Source organism: Delphinapterus leucas, chromosome 18 (genome assembly GCF_059928025.1).
Source record: "Delphinapterus leucas isolate spDelLeu-1000000601 "Yukka" chromosome 18, BTC_Dleu_Yukka2, whole genome shotgun sequence".
NCBI classification, from domain to species: domain Eukaryota; kingdom Metazoa; phylum Chordata; class Mammalia; order Artiodactyla; family Monodontidae; genus Delphinapterus; species Delphinapterus leucas.
This window is the reverse complement of record NC_143146.1, coordinates 13,825,383-13,845,655: the sequence shown is the minus strand read 5'-3', so window position 1 is coordinate 13,845,655 and position 20,273 is coordinate 13,825,383. Positions and strand designations below refer to the sequence as shown.

The 20,273-nt window shown below is 39.9% G+C and overlaps 1 pseudogene; it reads left to right on the top strand.

Moving 5' to 3' along the window:
• Window positions 1-15,958: 15,958 nt before the first annotated feature.
• LOC149746823 (ubiquitin-conjugating enzyme E2 variant 3 pseudogene) lies at window positions 15,959-18,922 on the top strand (annotated as a pseudogene).
• The last annotated feature ends 1,351 nt before the right edge of the window (window positions 18,923-20,273 follow it).

Below are 20,273 nucleotides of genomic sequence, written 5' to 3'. Positions count from 1 at the left end.
TTGCAGACAGCATATAATGGGATCTTTTTTTTCTTATCTATTCTGCCAATCTCTTTCTCTTAATTGGAATGTTCAATTCACTCATGTTAAATAAAATTACTGATAAGGTATGATTTACATCTGTCATTTTGCTATTTGTTTTCTATATGTGTAATGTCTTTAATGTTTTTCTCATTACAACCTTCTTTTGTATTACACAGATATTTTCTAGTGTATTATTTTAATTCCTTTGTTATTTCTTTTATTATATTTTCTTTGAGTGATTGTCTTAGTGATTGCCCTGGGGATTATAATTAACACTTTAATATATAATAATCTACTTTGGATTTATACCAATATAATATCAATAGTATACAAATCTTTTTTCCTATAGTCCATTTCTTCACCCTGACTTGTGCTATTATTTTTATAGAAATGATATCCTTATCCATTGTGTGCCCATCAACACATATTTACAAGTATTACTTTATACAGTTGTCTTTTAAATAAAATAGGAGGAAAAATGAGTTACAAGCCAAAAAACCAAAAGTTTATACCATCTTTTGTATTTACCTATATAGGTACCTTTACTAGTGCTTTTTTATGTCTTTATGTGGATTCGAGTTACTATCTAGCATCTTTTTATTTCAGCCTAAAGGGCTTCCTGTAGTATTTCTTGTAGGGCAGAAAAGCAAGCAAATAAATGCTCTCAGCAAGCAATAAATTCTTCACAATTTTCATCTGTGAATATCTTAATTTCTACTTTAGTTTTTTTTATATATATAATTTATTTATTTATGGCTATGTTGGGTCTTCGTTGCTGTGCGCGGGCTTCTCATTGCGGTGGCTTCTTGTGTTGCAGAGCATGGGCTCTAGGCACGCGGGCTTCAGTAGCCGTGGCTTGAAGGCTCCAGAGCTCAGGCTCAGTAGTTGTGGTGCACGGGCTTAGTTGCTCCTCGGCATGTGGGATCTTCCCGGACCAGAGCTCGAACCCGTGTCCCTTGCATTGGCAGGCGGATTCTTAACCACTGCGCCACCAGGGAAGCCCCTCTACTTTAGTTTTGAAGGATAGTTTTGCTGGATTTAGAATTCTTAGTTGACATTCTTTTTCTTTCAACATTTTGATTATGTCATATCACTGCTTTCTGGCCTCCCTGGCTTCTGATGAGAAATCAGCTTATTGGTTAGTCTTCTGGAGGATTTCTTGTATATGATGAGTCACTTCTCTCTTGATATTTTCAAGAGTCTCTCTTGGCCTTGGGCTTCAACTGTTTGATTATGAAGTGTCCAGCTGTGGATCTTTTTGAGTTTATCTTATTGGACTTTATTTGGCTTAGTAGATATGTAGATTAATAGTTTTCCTTAAATTTGGGAAGTTTCAGCCGTGAATTCTTCAAATTCTCTTTCTGCCCTTCTCTCCTGTCCTCTTCTCTCCCTCTGGGACTCCCATTATAAACATATTAGTCTGCTTGATGCTCTTAGGCTATGTTTATTTTCCTTTAGTCTTTTTCCTTTCTGTTCCCTAGACTAGGTAATCTCAATTGGTCTATCTTCCAGTTCACTCATTTTTAATTCTGCCTGCTCAAATCTGCTGTTGAACTCTTGTAGTGAATTTTTCATTTCACTTATTGTACTTTTAATCTCCAGAATTTCTGTTTGGTTCCTTTTTATAACTTCTTTAGTTCCTTGACCTTATTTATCTATCTATTTAGTTAGTTAGTTTTAATGTTTTTTTTTTTCAGTGGGTGGGCTGGCAGGACCCTTGGAACGGAGGCATCCTGTCCCCTAATTTCAGCGGGTAGGCTGGCTGGACCCTTGGAGACTAGGCATTCTGTCCCCTGATCTTGAGTGACCTTTGGAAAATGTCAGGCCAAACGGAAATTTACACAGGCGTCCCGGTGATTCCAGAAATGCAGGGCGCCCGGCCTCTCATCCCCCGTGGCGGCGTGGTGCGCGTGTTCGTGTCTCAGGGTCCACGCTTGGGTCCCCGCAGCCCGCTTTCGGGAGGGAAAGCGCAGCGGGCGCCCTTTCGCGCGCTCGGCTTGAGGGAGACCGGCCTCCGGGGGACCCGGCGGGGAAGCCGTGGCGCCTCGCCCCCGCGTGGGTCTGTGTGTGTCTGTTTGTGGAAACCGTGTCGCGGCCGGGGGCGGGGCGGGACGCTGGGCCCGCCCGGGTGCCGATGTTGGCTCCGGGCCGTCCTTGACCATATTTAGAATAGCTAATTTAAATTCATTATTTAGCGTTTGGCCTGCCTCAGGAACAGTTTTTCTATTGATTGTGTGTATGGACCATCTTTCCTTGTTTCTTTGTCTCCTACTTTTTGTTGAAAAGTAAACATTTTAGTTAATATAATATGGCAGCTCTGGAAATCAGATTCTCCATCCTCCACAGGGTTTGTTGCCGTTGCTATTTGTTGTTTGTTTAGTGACTTTTCTGAACAAATTCTGTATTCTTTTTTGTGTGTGGCCACTGAAGTCTGCTCAATTATCTTAATGGTCAGCTAATTATTCAACAAAGACTTTCTTAAAAGCCTATAATTAGTAAGTCCCCCAGTCTTTGCCAAGGGCTCTGTGTGTGTAACTGGAGAATACCTTCAGCACTCAGCTGGGCTGTTGCTTCCTAGCCTTCATTTTCTGCTTGCATAGAACCTCAGGTTTAGCAAGAGGTTAGTGTGTTTAGGCCCACCTGAGCACGCACACAGTCCTGGCCGGATGCACAGCCGGACACACACGCACGGGCTTCTCGATTACCGGGAATATACTAGGGATTTTCAAAGCCTCCTATGGCCATCTCACTCCCCATCTTTTCCTTTTAAGCTTTTGTTTAGCCTATTGTATTAACTGTTACCCACTGCTTCAGGGAGTTGCAGTGCTAAACAGTTGCCTCTGATTTATTTCCGACACCCCCGGGAAAAGGCTTTTTTGCATAGGGTGAGATTCAAGTCAGCTCATTCAAAGACAGTCTTGCAAGTGGGATCTTTCCGGGAACCGCAAGACAAGTCAAACAATGGCCGATACTCTAGGAATGGGGCTTTGAAGATGCTTCAACCCCATTCTGCCCCTTCCAAAGGCTGCCAGACTGCTGGCTTTAGCTGTGATTGTGGCTCTTGGTTTTCAAGGGTACTGCAGATCGGAGCACAGGCTCCCGACGCGCAGGCTCAGTGGCCATGGCTCACGGCCCCAGCCGCTCCGCGGCCTGTGGGATCCTCCTGAACCGGGGCACGAACCCGTGTCCCTTGCTTCGGCAGGCGGACTCTCAACCACTGCGCCACCAGGGAAGCCCAAGCTTGCTCTTCTTAATGAAATTTATCCTTTTTTAAAAAAAATGCTCTATGAATTGCTGCAAGAGTTTGGCTAGTTTTGGGAGTTATAAAAATGTCAAATTTGACAGTTTTGGGCAGTGTTCTCATTGATTTCATAAAGAGGAGAGGCTTTTTGGATGTCCTTACCAGCATTTTCACTGATGCTACCTCTCACTATTGAAAGACTCGGTAAATGGTGTTTAGTGTTATCAGTTATTAGCTTAACAACCTCATGGGATGAATATCATTATTATTATGTTACAAACGATTATGAAGCAAAAGGTAAGCAAAATATTTGGTGTCTTCCGTCTCTTTTTGCTGCACTTTTCCCATTTCACCTGCCTTACAGTAAGGCTCCTCATCAATGTCTGTCCTCAGAAAAGGATTTTATATTAATCAGTTTTGTCAGATTAATCAATTATATGGATTTCAGGTCATATGTTTCCTCTTCCTTTGATGTACTGAGTCAAAGCATCTCTTTTTTCTTTTAAAGGAATTTGAAGCATCAGTGAGAAAAGTGGAATTTTGATTTTAAGGCAGGGAAGGCCTTGAGATGCCTGAAATAGCATCACATGGGCAGGAGACGTTAATCATTTTAGTGGCTCTAGTTTGGAGTCCACCATTGCCCGTGGGCCTGGAGATCTGCCAGGGCTTATGTGGGATGATTTAGGGCACTGCCTCAGGGGGGTGGTGTGCAAAGAGCAGAAGCAGCATGGAAAGCTGATTGACATTTTTGGTGGGATGTTGTGAGGACTGGCTTTGTAACAGGTGGCTAGCATACTCCAAATAGGATGCTAAAATCAACAGCAGAAACCCATGGCTGTACCTTAAGATCAGTAATGTCATAGGAGCATCTTACTCAAGAAAACAAAATTTTCAGACACCTTGTTTGCTGGTTGATATAGCAGATAGACAAAACATGCTTCAGAAAAGAAATCTCTGGAATTGGTTTTCCTCTATGGCTCTTTCTGCAGAGATGACATACTTCCATAAATGGCAATCATTTGAAGGATGATCTCAAAGAAGATTCTGTTTTAGGTAGAGGAAAGATTCTGCCTTATAACCTGGATCAGTCCTATACCAGAAATACTAACTGTTCATTTCTAATATATGTGCTTCAGTCACTGGAGATAAACTGTGAAGAGATTCAGAAACCTGAGACTTTTTTTAAAAAGAAATATATTGCTTAATAGGATTCAAGCATCATCGTGACACATCTGAGCATGGGTTAATAACTCCGCTGCTAAATACTCTCACTGTCTTGGGAGAGTAATAGTGCAAAGGTGGAAATTCAGCACCACCTAGGTATAAACTAATGCCAGGTGTGTTCTTGTTGCCTTTTCTGTTTTTTGCTTTGTTTTTGCTTTGCTTTGTTTTGGTTTAGGAGAAAACATCAAAAGCCTGCTGTTAATCTGGTATTTGACATAGACCTATAGAATCATAGGACTTCAGAAATAGTTTCATGAATGAGGAAACCAAGGCCCAGGGAGTTTGGGTGACTGTCTAATGGAATTCATGAGTCAGAGAGCTGGACCTTAACTCCATACCTGTGATACCTCTTGTCCAGTGTTGGTTCCATGTTACTGCTCTACCTCACATATTCCACTTAGGTGAAATGTAATATTGAAGTGAGAATACCTGAACACGTGTGGACATCTCCAGAAATGTGTTTGACCTTATTAACTGCACTTTGGTTATAGTATTCTTACCATGTGAAAAAATTCAAGCACATCTGATAGAGAACATCACTTACTGTGGACACTGTTGACACCAGTGCAATCTGTATTGAACTACTCTCCTTTAGCTCATAAATAAATATATTTGGGAATGATGATTCACCTTGATTGTTGGTTTTGAAATTAACTCCAATGCAGGCAAGAGAATTTGGACTCCATTTACCTGCTTAAAAGGGATGAAATGCCAGGCAAATTGTTAAGAGAAGTTCTGTGGTTTGTTGTATTTGCAAATAGTTTAGAAACAATTTTACAGTTTACTTCCCTTCTAGTTTATTTTGTACAATGGTCTACGTGGAACCAAGTGACCTTTCAGATTTCTTCAAAATCTGTGATTCTTGATTGAATGCCATTGCGAAGAGGACTTGTTACTAATAACCAAGATGAAATTCAACAGACTCAGAAAGATGATCTCATAGCAGAAGAAACTTAAAATTTTCAATGATACAAAGGGTGACACAGAGGAACAGTAATAAAATGCCCAATTTAGAGGGTTAAAAAATAAGTAATGTAGCATGTTATGCATTGCGATTGTAAACTGCTGAATTGGCATTTACTGTGACAAGAGTCTCCAATTTACTGGATACGTGTCATTGGAATTTGCCCTTTCTTTTTATGTGTCTTTCCATGATGAATACCAGTGCTGGGAAATGAAGAGCTCTTACCCTTTTCATGATTTGCTGAATGCTCACGAACTTGCCAATTGATGCTTCTATAATTTTTGCCTCAAGGTCACCTGAGGGGACAGAGTCATCCAAACAAGGTCACTGACTCTGTGGAAAGTTAATAGTTGTTTCTTGAAAAGAAAAGTCACAGAAAACTTAGGACACCACGGATATAATTACTATAAGCTGGAAAATGAATTAAGAGAATGTTTTCTTTTAATAATGAAATTCATTTAAAATGTGATAAATACTGCTTGGACAACTAAGGTCATTTGGTCTGCTCTCAGTAATTCAATTAGGAGAACTCTGAAAGCAGTAAGTGTGTGGTAGGTGGGAGCTGTAAAAGCACTGGACTGTTGATAATTTGAGACTTTCTCATCCCTTTACGCGGATGAAAGTGGATCAATTATGTGAACGCTCGGGTCTCCGTATCGTCCTCATTTCATGTATAGGCCTTGAGGGACGTTGCTCAAGGACCCCAAACCGTGAGGCAATGCTCTTGCTTTTTGGAAGAGGGTCACTGTCTTCAACTTGATTCTTCAAACCAGGAAAAATGCAATAACGGGCTTTGTTTTGTTTTGTTTTGTTTTTTTTCTTTTCGAGTCATAATTTCAATGTCCTGAGAACATAGAGCCCTTTTGAATCAGAGCAGCTGCTAAGAACTAGGGCAAACATTCAACAGCAATTTGAGAAAACATTTAGCATTATAGCAAGCAGGGACTAGCTGAACTTTCCTAAGAGTGTAGACCCAAAGAGCATGTGGGTTAGGCTTCTGGTGCGTTTTCCCCTAGATAGTGGAATTCTTAGATTTGGGTAAGCTTCTCTCCACCCTCCGGCAGACACTGGGGGTGGAATCTAAATTTAGTTTCGCCCAAAGCAAATCTGCTAACAGTGTTCATGTTTTTCAAATGAAAAAAATTAGAATACATGGCTTGACAATTACAAACACATTTATGAGGATAGTGAGATTGTCCTGAAAATTTTTAGAAATGGGATTAGCATACATATGCTGTACCTCAAAGCTAAATAAAACTTTTAAAAAGTCGTATCATATGTCTGATTGTTATAACATATGTCTAGTTATCTATAGCATGATTTGTTTCTAAATAATTAAGAATTAACCATCAGCTTTTGATTCTGTTCTTCTTTAATGAAGTTAATTGCACACACACACAAAATATATTATCTCTGTACCACCTTTTTTCTAGTGCCTTTTCCTAGTATTAATCAGTGTAATAGGCCTATTGGCTGTTGGTGCAATGCCTTGTACCAAATGTCAAATGACCTTAAAAAACATGTTTTTGAGCACATCTCGGAAACCACATTGACCATTTGGAAAGTCCAATGGTATATGTGTTGGAGTATTTAGATATCCTGATGACATTTTATTTTAAGGAACCTTTTATTTTAACGTTCTGAACAAGTGGGTTACCGTTAGGGGTTTGGTCCAAAGGCTGAGGCTGGGGTGAGGGCTACCTGAAACAACCAGGAACAAAAAGGGTACAGGAATGAACGCTGAATCGCAAATCAGGGAAGTAGAACTTACTTTAAGTCCAAGAGCGATATGGATGCTTGTGTGGAAACAGGCAATTGAACTAATGGGGCAGAAGACCGAAATACAAGAATGATGCTGGAGGGGAAGCAAAATGTAAAGGCCAAACCATGGCCAAAATAAGCCTGAAGGGCTTGTGGTGTGTATATATTGGCCTGCAAAGCCGTGCTGTTGTGAGTAGGTAAGTCTGAGAAAGCTATGTAATAGCGGTAGATAGCTCCACCTTCCTGATGTGTCTTAAATTCATTCTATCTCTATCCGTTCAATTCCTACTATTACCAAAATCCCTGTTATCTTGAGTCCGCGATACAGGGACAGGCTGTTCTTTCTGCTACCCCCTCTCTAGTCCATCCTTTATCTCAGTTCTGGACTCACAGTACTGATCCTGTCACTCTTTCCTTTGAAATTCCTTGAGCGCCTCCCATTGGCGACTGGATTAAGTCCCAACATTTTAGTCTGGAATTCAAGGGTCAACTCCAACCCATATTTTGAAACCTCTTTCTCCCTTAGTTCCCTATGATCAATCATTTATTTATTCATTCAACACATATTTATTGAACTCCTAGCATGTGTCAGGAATGAACAAAAGTGTTTTATCCTAAGTGTACATTCACCATTCCCTAAGTCCACATTATATGTTCTTATCCCCAGTTCTTTCCTAATGCCATCTTGTTTTTCTGGAATGTTCTTTTCCATCCCACTTCTTTTATTTATTTGTTTGTTTGTTTGTTTTTGGCTGCGTTGGATCTTTGTTGCTGCGCGGGCTTTCTCTAGTTGCAGCGAGCGGGGGCTACTCTTCGTTGCGGTGTGTGGGCTTCTCATTGTGGTGGCCTCTCGTCGCAGAGCACGGGCTCTAGGCACGCGGGCTTCAGTAGTTGTGGCACGCGGACTCAGTAGTTGTGGCGCACGGGCTTAGTTGCTCTGCAGCATGTGGGATCTTCCCGGACCAGGGGTCTAACCCATGTCCCCTGCATTGGCAGGTGGATTCTTAAGCACTGTGCCACCAGGGAAGCCCCTTCATCCCACTTCTGACTGTAGAAGTCATATTTATCTTTCAGTACTTAGTTAAAATGCCTTGTCTTCCCCATTATCATCCCGGACTGAATTAGTAATTGCCTGTCTTCTGACCTAGACTCCGCACAGTGTCCACATCATAGACCACCTTGTCCCTCTTGCTGTCCCTGGCATGGCTTCCTTGCTGCACCCTCCTCTCCAGGTGGGTGAACCTCCCTGTGATTCCTCAGCGTGTTATTCCTCCCTTCTGGCGGGCCTGGCTCACATTTCTCTAATGGCTTGCAGAATTCTTACACCTTCTCCAGCTATTAAAATTAGCTAAAAAGCATCTCCTTCAAGAAACAGTTCCTCGTCTCCTTCTACCCTCAGACCATATAATAATAATCCCTCCTTCCTTCAGGTCTTCTCAGCATCTGGTTTCCTCTCTGTTAGGGCACTTGCCTCATACTGTTCGGTATGCAATGAGTTGTCTATGTGTCTTTTCCTTTATGCAGCTTGGAACTCATTTGGACTATGGAAACCAGATTCTCCTTGGCTCTCTTTCCCCAGCAACATGTGGTCCGATTCTTTGTTCATAACAAAGTCTTTAGTAAATTTTTGTGGAATGAATGAATGCATACTTTTTTTTTTTTTTTTTTTTGCGGTACGCGGGCCTCTCACTGTTGTGGCCTCTCCCGTTGCGGAGCACAGGCTCCGGACGCGCAGGCTCAGCGGCCATGGCTCACGGGCCCAGCCACTCCGCGGCATGTGGGATCTTCCCGGACCGGGGCACGAACCCATGTCCCCTGCATCGGCAGGCAGACTCTCAACCACTGCGCCACCAGGGAAGCCCAGAATGCATACATATTTGGCTCCATATATTACTGTCATGACACACATCAGATATGCAGAAGCTTAATACCTGGTGTATAGTCTCAGGAATACATATATATATTTAATTTCATATATATAATTAAATTCTACTAGTATATATAATGCAGTCATATAGCCTCTCTCTCTATATATATATATCTATATTTATATATATGTTAACACATTTGTATGTATATAACTGATGTATATATATAATAGATATATACATGCATATTTGCATGTGTGTGTATATATTGTATGTATATAATTATATAAAATGGATAAAATTATATATTTGGTATGCAGTCCAATATATATATATATATATATATATATATATATATATAAAATTTGGTATGCAATCCAATAACAGAAGCTTCATACCATCACCTTCCCTTGGGCTAAACGTATCGAGGAAGCTCTCTCGTTAACTAGCAGGAAGTACAGGCAAGACGGTGTCATGGCCATCGAGTGCAGGACATGGGCCACGTGTGTGAAAGCAGTGACACATGTCGGCACAGGCCCCTTGGAGTCCTCTTGGCGCAGGAAACATGCTGTGAGCTGTGAGAGTGTCCCATTGACCTCCCCAATGGGGAGGTCACTGTGCCTCTTGGGTCAGCCCCCTTATTCGTTACTAACTGTCTTTTCATCTTGGGAGCAGCTGTCTCTCCAGGAAGAGATTAGACCTTCTGGAGTGTTGGGAAAGGTAGGGCTGGGGCATACTGGATGCTCTTCTGTGTGAGAAACCCACTTCTCTGAGTATGAATCAAATCCCCCTCTTTCAAGCACAGATAATCCACTCCCTGCCAATCAGTCTTCACGTCATCAAGTCTCCATCTATGGTCTGAGTATCTATGGAAGAGATGCTCAAACACACTTTTTGCTTCCTTGCCTTTCCCGTTCTATTCCATCTCTTGTCTACCCTTTTCTGTCCCTCCCTTCCCTCCTTTCCTTCCCCCTTCTGTTTGTCTGTCTGTTGCTTTCTCACGCTTTGTTTTTAAGGTGGGACTCTGCGTCGATGTACTTGGTACACACAGTAAAGAGCTGATGGTTAAAGTAACCATCGTCACTTTGTGTTGAATTGTTGGTGTACAGCCTTAAGATTTGAAAGCATCTCACCTGTTTGTTCTTGACTGTACAGTGCCTTAGAGCAAATTGTTTTCTGTGTTTCTTTGAAGGGAAGACTAAATGCAGTCAAACAGATACTTAGTGACTTTGGATGCGAATTACGCATCCAGTCTTTGAGGAACTTTGTGGGGATACGGGTTCTGAAAATATTGCTGCCGTCAGCAATAGCGCTCGTAATTACTCTAAAACTGTAAATGTAAAAAGGCGTTGCTGGGCTATCTTCATCCTCCTGTTTGCCTGTCTTTTAGAAATGCCATTAAAAAATGCAGCACTGATAAAGGAAACGGGGAGGCTTTTCTTATGGTGCTCCAAAATTCCAATCACATCATAGTAGTTGTCAATGAATTGATGACCAAACTCTGATGGCTGACTGTTTGCTCTGCAAGAAAATAGAAATGCTTTAAACAATTTTTTTAATGCCAGTACTATTTGGTGTCTTGTGTTTGCTAAAATCTTTTCTGAGGTGAATGCAAAGGCAGGGGAGCTTCACATTTTTATTCATACCGGTCTTGAACCAAGAGGATTAGAAAACACAATTGTCTGTTCACTGTGGATTTGATTCTTGTCTTCCACTCCCTCCCAAAGAAACAGAGGTTGGATAGTAGGCAATGTATAAAATCTTTTGAAATTTTTGTTTTTAGTAGTACCACTTGCAAAAAATAAATATCCTAATGGAAACTAATGAAGTCTGTAGTGAACCAGACTCTCTATGGTTTATTTTTAATCATTAGTGTAAGAACAGACATCTCATCTTTATCTTTTACACATCCTAGATGTGCCTATTCTGAAAGCTATCGTTATTAGAAAAAAAACTAGAGTTAACCTGTTTGAAGTGGTTATTCAATTTGACAAGGTCAGTACCAATTTTTCCCCGTCAGGAGTTCAGGGAACTTCTTGGCTGTCTTGGCCGGCTTACTAGCAATTTTTGTTATTTTTTTTTTTTTTTTTTCGGTACGCGGGCCTCTCACTGTTGTGGCCTCTCCCGTTGCGGAGCACAGGCTCCGGACGCACAGGCTCAGCAGCCATGGCTCACGGGCCCAGCCGCTCCGCGGCATGTGGGATCTTCCCGGACCGGGACACGAACCCGTGTCCCCTGCATCGGCAGGCGGACTCTCAACCACTGCGCCACCAGGGAAGCCCAATTTTTGTTATTTTTTGAGGTGTGTATCAGTGGAGGGAAAAGATCACCTGAGCCCTTAGGACACTGTTAACGTTTATATTTTCTCTCTGCCAATATCTGTCAGGGGAGAGCAAAATGACCATCTTAGTTCTTTACTTCATGCTTTTCAGTTCAACTGAATTCCTCAATCTAACTCACTTATAGTGGCAGGGACTCGAGAAACTGTGACCCCACCCCTGACAGTGGGTGGGTGGTCAACTTTTCTTAAGGAGGCTAAATCAGGGGACGTTTCACATGTGTTAGAAAATGTGCTTCAAAGTCAAGTTCAACGGGGAATACCAAAGTACTTGGAATGCACACGATTATGGCTCATCTCCAGGAGGATGAATGCCATAGAAGACATCATCATTTTGAATTCTTACTCAAAACTTGTGAAGGAGCTGTTAATGGGAGGACTGCTGATTTTTGCTTAGGTTTTTTCATTCGTATCTATGCCCAAATAGTCAGTCTTATTGGAAGCCTGTATAAAAGAACTACTCCTTTCAGTTACAAGATTGTTCAAAGACCCTCTGGTATATCTGTGATGAGCCTTCTCCAGGAAGAAAATCCTGATTGTGCGCTGAAGAATATTACTACAGCTAGTGCTGTGGAAAGCCGGACATTGGTGATAAAGGGTAAAATGAAACTCTACCCCAAACCCACAGCTCATGCTCCTTCCATACTGACCAGATGTGCATTTTGTCCCCGGAAGTTGGGTGGGGATGGCTGGGGAAAAACGGCGAGACAGTCAGACCACAGTGTGATAAAGAGTAGAGATGCGTCTCCTAACCTTGTGTACTTGTCAACCTTCTGTCGGGCTGCTCAGGTCTCTCTACATCTTCTGAGAGGAGATCCTGCATCTCAAGAACAAAGGAGTGAGCTGAGCATAGTTTATTAATATTTCTGTGTCTTTATTCATAAACTAAGGGAATTATGAAGATTATCTTTGAACATCTGAAAAAAGCATTGTTAAAAATAATTCATGTGAATATTTTTTAAGCGCAAGGAAAGTCAATTACGGCCATGGACCTAGACGGGAGGTACAGTTTAAAGTTATACGCTAAGTTGAGCAGAGCACAACGCTGATGCAATTAGTGATTTATTCCCCAATAGTGCTTTCCATCCATGATTTCTCAGGATGTTTTACAGTATCCCAATTATGTCACATACCCTTTCCTTTATTAAGGGAAATGTCATTTTATTTCAATCACAAATCCTGGTTAGATTCTCCAACAGACTGGAGGTACTGAGAAACTAGGACTGATGTCTGTGCTTCAAGCTTTAGGTGAGTTCTAAACCTTAAATTTCAGAGCAAACAGATTGGTTCTGTGTATATTATGCCTAAAACAGTCTCATGTTTGCTTTAAAGCCACATTTGGGATGCCTTTCCGCTGGGTGCCAGTTGTCCAAACCTGGATGTTTCATGGCAAAATGGATTATTCTGACTTCCTTCAAGTGTGTGTGTGTGTGTGTGTGTGTGTGCGTGTGTGTGTGTGAGTGACTGTGTGTGAGAGAGAGACAGAGCGGGAGAGAAAAATGCATGTGTCTCTGTGTTTTTTTGAGACATACCTCAAGTGGCCACACTAATTGCATTAGTGTGGCCAAGAAAAGAAGAAAAGTAGACCCCAACCAGCTCTAATGTTTATTCAGCACAAACAAAAAGACATGTTCTTCCCTTATTTTTAGTTATTGCAAAGCAAAGTTACAAACATAATAAGGATTATGTTAAAAAGAAAAAGACATTATCTAGAACTCTCACTTTTAAGATGTTAATACAGGAACAGTGTGCCCAGATGTATCCTGTTATCATTATTTCAAAAGAAATGTCTTAGAAGTTTGAAAAGTGCTTTGCTGTGAGTGCTGGAGGTTTAAAGATACTATTGGTGACTTTTGCAGAAAGAGCTTTCATGAAGAAGCCGCCTGGCAATGGTCACGCCAACACCAAAAGTATTCAGTGTAATCTTTTAGACTCTTACCTGTCTGTAGATGTGAAAAAAGAAGTGAAGGGAGGAAGATGGGAAAGTTCTGTTCAAAATTACCATCAAAGCAGTTGGGAAGGAAAAACAGCACACCTTAGCTAGTAGCTGAAGTCAGACTTTTACAGAATAAAAATTAAGAGGCACTGGCCATAAGGAGGTACATTGAAGCTGAAGCGACACCTGACTTTGTAGTTACATATAACTGTCACCCACATCCATATCAACATTATCAATAGTATGCCTGTTCCTGCTGTTCATATAAATGGAATCAGACCGTATGAACCTTTTTTTTTGGCTTCTGGCTCCTCAACAAAATGTCTATGAGATTTATGCTTATTATTTCATCCATCATTAACTTGTTAAATTTTAATCCTGCCTACTGTTCTATTCTATACCGCGATTTACTTATCTCTTCTTCTACTGATGTTATTTGGGTTGTTTCCAGTTTCTGGCCGTTGTGAATAAGGCTTCTGGGGATATTCTTGCGCATGTCTTTTGATAGATATATGCGCTTGTTTCTCTTGGGTGTACGCCTAGGGGCGTGGTCGTTGGATCATAGGGTAAAGGTATGTGTTGCTTTAGTGCTGCTTTAGAGATAATGGCGACAGTTTTCTAAAGTTGTTGCACCAGTTTAGTTTTCCTTCAGCAAAAGATATGAATGTTCCAGTTATTCCACATTCTTGACAACAAGTGGTATTATCAGTCTTTTGGGTTTAGCTGTTCTAAAGAGGATGTAGTGGTATTGCATAGTTATTTTAATTTGCATTACACTGATGATTTTATTGAATGTGCCTGTTTAAATCTTCTGTTCAATTTTAAAAATTGGTTTGTTTGTCTTTTCCTTATTAGTGTGAAGGAATTTCTGAGATATGCTATGTATAAGCTTTTTCGTTGGATATTTGTATTAGAGTTGGCCCTCCATATCCGTGAGATACGGAGCGCTGACTGTTCTTTGGCTGTTTAACGGACTTGAGCGTCTGCCGACTGATATCTGTGGAGGGTCCTGATACAGATCCCCTGTGGATACCAAGGACCAACTGTATAACTATCTCCTCTCATTCTTGGATTATTTTCTTCATTCTCTTCCTGGTGTCTTTTGAGAAATTAGTCCTTAAATTTAATGCAATACAATTTCTCATTTTTTCTTTGACGTATATTAATTTTTGTACTAATTAAGAAATAATTTTCTACCCTAAAGTATGAAAATATTCTTTGTTTTCTTCTAGAAATTTTGTGGGTTTTTTCTTTCATACTTAGGTTCAAGGTCCATTTCATGTTAATTTTTAAGGATGATGTGAAATACTGACACAAAGTTCTTTTTTTTCTCATAGAGATATCCAGTTGCTCCATAACCATTTATTGAAAATAAATTCTTTTCCTACTGAATATTTGGCATCTTTGTCATAAGGCAGTTTACTCTATATGTGTGCGTCTATTTCTGGACTATCTATTCTGTTTACACACAGTCTTTTGTAAATTTTTTCTGCTTGTATATTATGGTTATATTCTCATGATAATGATATTCAACACAGTACCTTTCAATGGACAGGATTTAATTTATAGATGCACTGAAATTTACTTAATCCCTTATGGCTTTTGAACTCAATTATTAAATTTTTTTTCTTACACGTACTGAACCATTATGTACCCTTGTTCCATACAAGTGAAGTAAGGCTAGCAAGGGAATTAAATTTTTAATGAAGAGAACCTCTATTGTATAGTGTGAAGTATATTAATACAGCATCAGAAGAACTGAATTCCAATCAAGATTCTGCCCCTTATTAACTGTGCAGAATAGGTCTCAGCTGTAATTTGGGTATAATAACACTTACCTCCAGAATTATTATAAGAATAAAGCCTATTAATGGACATGGAAGTGCTTTCAAAAATGTAAATTGTTATAAAAACGTTTTTGTTACTGATAAATAATAAATGTTCGACAAACAAAATCATGTTAGCTTAGTTGACAGACATAAAATCATTTTAGCCTGTTCATAAGAAAACAGACCTTATCTGGGACAAGCCTCTAATTCAGGAGAGATCTCCAGTCTTCAGGAACTTCAAATTGTAGTAACCTTTTAAGTATTAAGTACTTGCCCTATCTCCACAATTGGAGCCCTCCTAAATCTGTAATTGTTGGGTTAATCAAATAAATGATTTTGAAGTTTCAAGAGGAACTTTGTGCTCCTTTTCATCCACCTGATGAGGCATGGTAGGTAGACCTGGCAGCCTAGATTGCAAAAACAAATGAAGGTGTCTCAGACATAAATTCAGAGACCTAGGAAAATGATGAGAATAAAACAGTCCATACATTTAGGATGGTCGGAGTCAAATAATTATGTGTTGGGCTTCCCAGGTGGCGCAGTGGTTGAGAGTCCGCCTGCCGATGCAGGGGACGCGGGTTTGTGCCCCGGTCTGTGAAGATCCCACGTGCCGCGGAGCGGCTGGGCCCGTGAGCCATGGCCGCTGTGCCTGCGCATCCGGAGCCTGTGCTCCGCAATGGGAGAGGCCACAACAGTGAGAGGCCCGCGTACCACACACACACAAAAAATAATAATAATAATTATGCATTGCTTGGACACTAGCAATTTCAGCAATGGCATTGCAGAAGGATGGTCCTCTTAGACATTCTAGAATGGTCTGTAGGAGACGTGATGACCTTGACATCTTCAGCTTGCACAAGGTGGAGCTCAACAGAGATGTGTCTGCCTCTGCTCATCCCAAGATATTTCTCCTCACACTCAGCTCATTGGACAGCTCTCAGTCCCACCCTGCTGAGGTTCAGAGAAAAATGGATTTATTCAGTGTGCTAGTCCCAGCCCTGGGACATGATAGTCAACTCAGTGTCCTGCTGTTGTATGTCATCCCATGGAAATAATAACCCAAGTGACATGGAAACAGTGTTATTTTCTAAAACTTGAATGATAGAAATTGGATGCAATTGGATTCACAGAGAATACAATATATTATTACATGTATTTTGAAAGCACAGACTTTGGGAGAAGAGTATGTGTTACTGGGAGCAAGAAGACAAAGTATCTACATGTGATGTTGGCTGTAAAGAAGCAATGAGTCATAACTGGCAGGTTATGAAGAGTCATGAAATTGTTAAGGGTAAAAGTGAAAGACCTGCTCTATTGCCATCAGTCACTTACCTGGTTGATAATATTGTAAGCAATAAGAAAAAGTTGCATTCTCCTTCAATTTCAGTGAAGGAATATTAGTATAAATAGTGAAATGTTTTTAAGTTTTCCTTGTATCCTTAGAACTAATAGGGTATCTGAAGTCATCAAAACCACAGTGAAAGAAGACAAAAAGTGACTAGAAACTCAAAATCATCCATCTCTGGTCTCCCAGAAGAGTTAAACATTGAATTCCAAATTTCAGAGTTACCTAAAAGAAAATGTATGCAAACTTTCCTAAGAATACAGTGTTGAAATTTCTGTATCTCATTACCTAGTCTTACAATTGCTTGGTTAGGGTAGATGGTGTCTTTATTAGCTTCGTAATTTAAACCTTTAAGGTGCTAATTAAGGAGAAATAAATCAAGTTTTCTTTGCCATTTTGTGATGTCTATATGCTGTCTAGAAGAGATGCAACTTAGATGCAAAAACACAAATAGCTTTAAAGTAAAGGCTGGAAAAAGATATACCATGAAACAGTAACAATAATGGATCTGGAGTAGTTATATTAATATAAAGCAAAATAAACCTTCATATATTAATATTATTAGAAACAAAGGCAGATATTTCATAATGTTAAAAGGGTCAATACATTAGAAAGATATAACAATTATAAATGTATATGCACCTTATAACAGAAACCCAAATGCTTGAAGCAGAAACTAACAGAATTGAAAGGAGAAATAGACAATTAAAGAAGTAATAGTTGGGGATTTCAACACTCCACTTCAATAATTGATATAACAAGTAACTCAACAGAAAATCAGCAAGGGTATAAAAGACTGAACAACATTATCAACCAATGTTACTTAATTGACATTATTGCACATTTCACTCAAGGACTGCAGAACACACATTTTTAGAATGAAATATTCTTCAGAATAGACTATAGGCTGAGCTGTGCAATAATTCTCAGTACATTTTTAAAAAACTAAAATCATGCAATTGTTGTTTTCTGACCACAAAAAAAATTATATTGGAGATCCACAATAGAAGGGAATCTGTGCCAAATATTTGGGTATAAATACACTTCTAAATAACCCGTGGGTCAAAGAAGAAACCAAAAGAGGATCAAAAGTTGTTCTGAGTTGAATGAAAACTAAAAAAAAAACAGATGAAAATTATGGAATGCAACTAAAGCAATGCATAGAGGGAAATTTATAACTCTAAATGCTTATGACACCAAAAAAGAGTTTCCAATCCCAATAACCTAAGCTTTCACCTTTAAAAAACTAGAAAAGAGCAAACCAAATCCAAAGTAATCAGAAGGAAGGAAATAATAACGATTAGAGCAGAAAATTGTGTTTACAAATTACCAAAATGGACTCAAGAAGAAATAGAAAATCTTGAGACCAGAACAAGAAATCTAATTAGTAATTTAAAATCTTCCCACAAACAAAAGCCCATGTCCTCTCATGTCTTAATTAGTGCATTCTATCAAATATTTAAAGAAGAAATATCAGTTTTTATAAACTGAGAAAATGGATGAAGAGGGAAGAGTTCTCTTTTTTTTTTTTCGGGCCAGAATTACCCTGATAACAAAGCCACATAAAAACATCACAAGAAAACGACAGACCAACATCCCTTGTAAAGTTAGATGCAAACTGGGCTTCCCTGGCGGCACAGTGGTTGAGAGTCAGCCTGCCGATGCAGGGGACACGGGTTCATGCCCCGGTCCGGGAGGATCCCACATGCCGCGGAGCGCCTGGGCCCGTGAGCCATGGCCGCTGAGCCTGCGCGTCCGGAGCCTGTGCTCCGCAGCGGGAGAGGCCACAACAGTGAGAGGTCCGCGTACCGCAAAAAAAAAAAAAGATACATGCAAACTCCTTAACAAATATTAACAAAACAAATTCAGCAACATATAAAAAGAATTATGTACCATGAGCATGTGGGATTTATCGTAGGAATGCAAAGTTGGTTTTACATCTGAATATCAACCAATGTAATAACCACATAAATAGAATCAACAGCAGAAACCACGTGACCATCTCAATAGACACAGAAAGCACATCTGACACATACCTTTCTGGTGGGGATGCACAGTGGCACATCTACTTTGAACAACATTTTGACAGTTTCCTAAAAACTTACGTAACCTTATCACACAGCGTTGTAATTCCAAATTCCACTCCTGGGAATCTACACAAGAGAAGTAAAAATATATGTTCACACAAAGAATTGTAAGTGAATGTTCACAGCAGTATTACTCATAATGGTCCAAAACTGGAAACAATTAAAATGCCTGTGAATTTCAAAATGTGGTGTAGCCATATAATTGCTATTCAGCAATAAAAAAGGAACAAAATACCAATACATACTACAGCATGAATGAACCACAAAATCATTATCCTAAGTGAAAGAAACCGCACAAAAAAACAAATCTCTATATTCTTTGATTCCATTTATATAAGATGTCCAGAAAAGGCAAATGTATTGAGACAGATACTGCATCAGTGGTTGCCTGTGTTTGGGGGTTAAAGCAGGATTGAGTGTAAACAGGCTCAAGGGAATTTTTTAGAGTTATGGAAATGGTCTAAAACCGCCTTGTGGTGATAATTGCCAACTGTATAAATGTATAAAAAATCATTTAATTCTACATATGCAATGGGTGAATTTTATAGCATGTAAAAATACCTTAATAAAACTGTGTAAAAAAGAAGTGTCAGCATTCTCATTTGTAAACAAATGGATATACACATTCTTTGTGTGTGTAAGAAATGAAGCAATTCATAGAAACTGCTTTACACAGTGCTTGACGGAGTTAACAGTGAATCAGTGTTGTCGTCACCATATCATCATCTTTACAGTGAGTCTAACCATCTGTCTTCAAGACCCTAGTTGCTGAGCCATGCAGCAGGAAATGCCACCCGAGTCAGTGCAGATTGGTAAGGCTAAGCATTCATAATCTAACTTTGGCTGAATGCTTGATGCTTTCTGGCAGCTCTGGACTCTCATTTATTACCTTCTTCCATTCTCTTCACTAAGCTCTTCAGAACCCCATCTCCTTTCAGTCACTCATTCTCACATGTAAATACCACCCTCTTCCGAGTAGAATGTCTATGAAGGGATCTCCTTTGAAAATATTTCTGCATCTGCAATGATCTTACAGTTGTCTTTCCTATCACAGTGTCAGAACTGTTCCTCCTCCTTTTCTCGGGCAGCTCTTGCTTCCGTGCCCTGGATCAAGTTCTTTGAAATCCTCAGGGATCTTATTAACATTCTGTCATTAACAAATAAAACCAGGGAGATCTCTGGCGGCCTAGTGGTTAGGATTCCGGGCTTTCACCGCTGTGGCCTGGGTTCAGTCCCTGATCAGGGAACTGAGATTCTGCAAGCCGTGAAGCACGGCCATAAATAAAACCAAACAAAACTATTTGCCAACCCAAAACTCTTTTTCAGTCTTCACTTATCATTAATTGATGTATCCAACACATTTTTATTGAATGCCTGCATTGTGTCAGGTACCCTCCTAGGGATGGGAGACATGATGGTCGGAAAGAAAGAAATGGCCCCTGCTTGAGCTTACGGTCTAGTAGAGAAACAGTAGTTAAAAATAATTGGAAGATGAATTAACAACTTTAATTATTAATTAATACAACCAAGGAAAAATGAGAGAATACTAAGAGAACATGGAATAGAAGCCCCAGGCATAGTTTACTGAAAAAGTTATATTGAAAATGAATTGTAAAGGATGAATAGGATTTAACAGGCAGTTGAAGATTTAGGAGA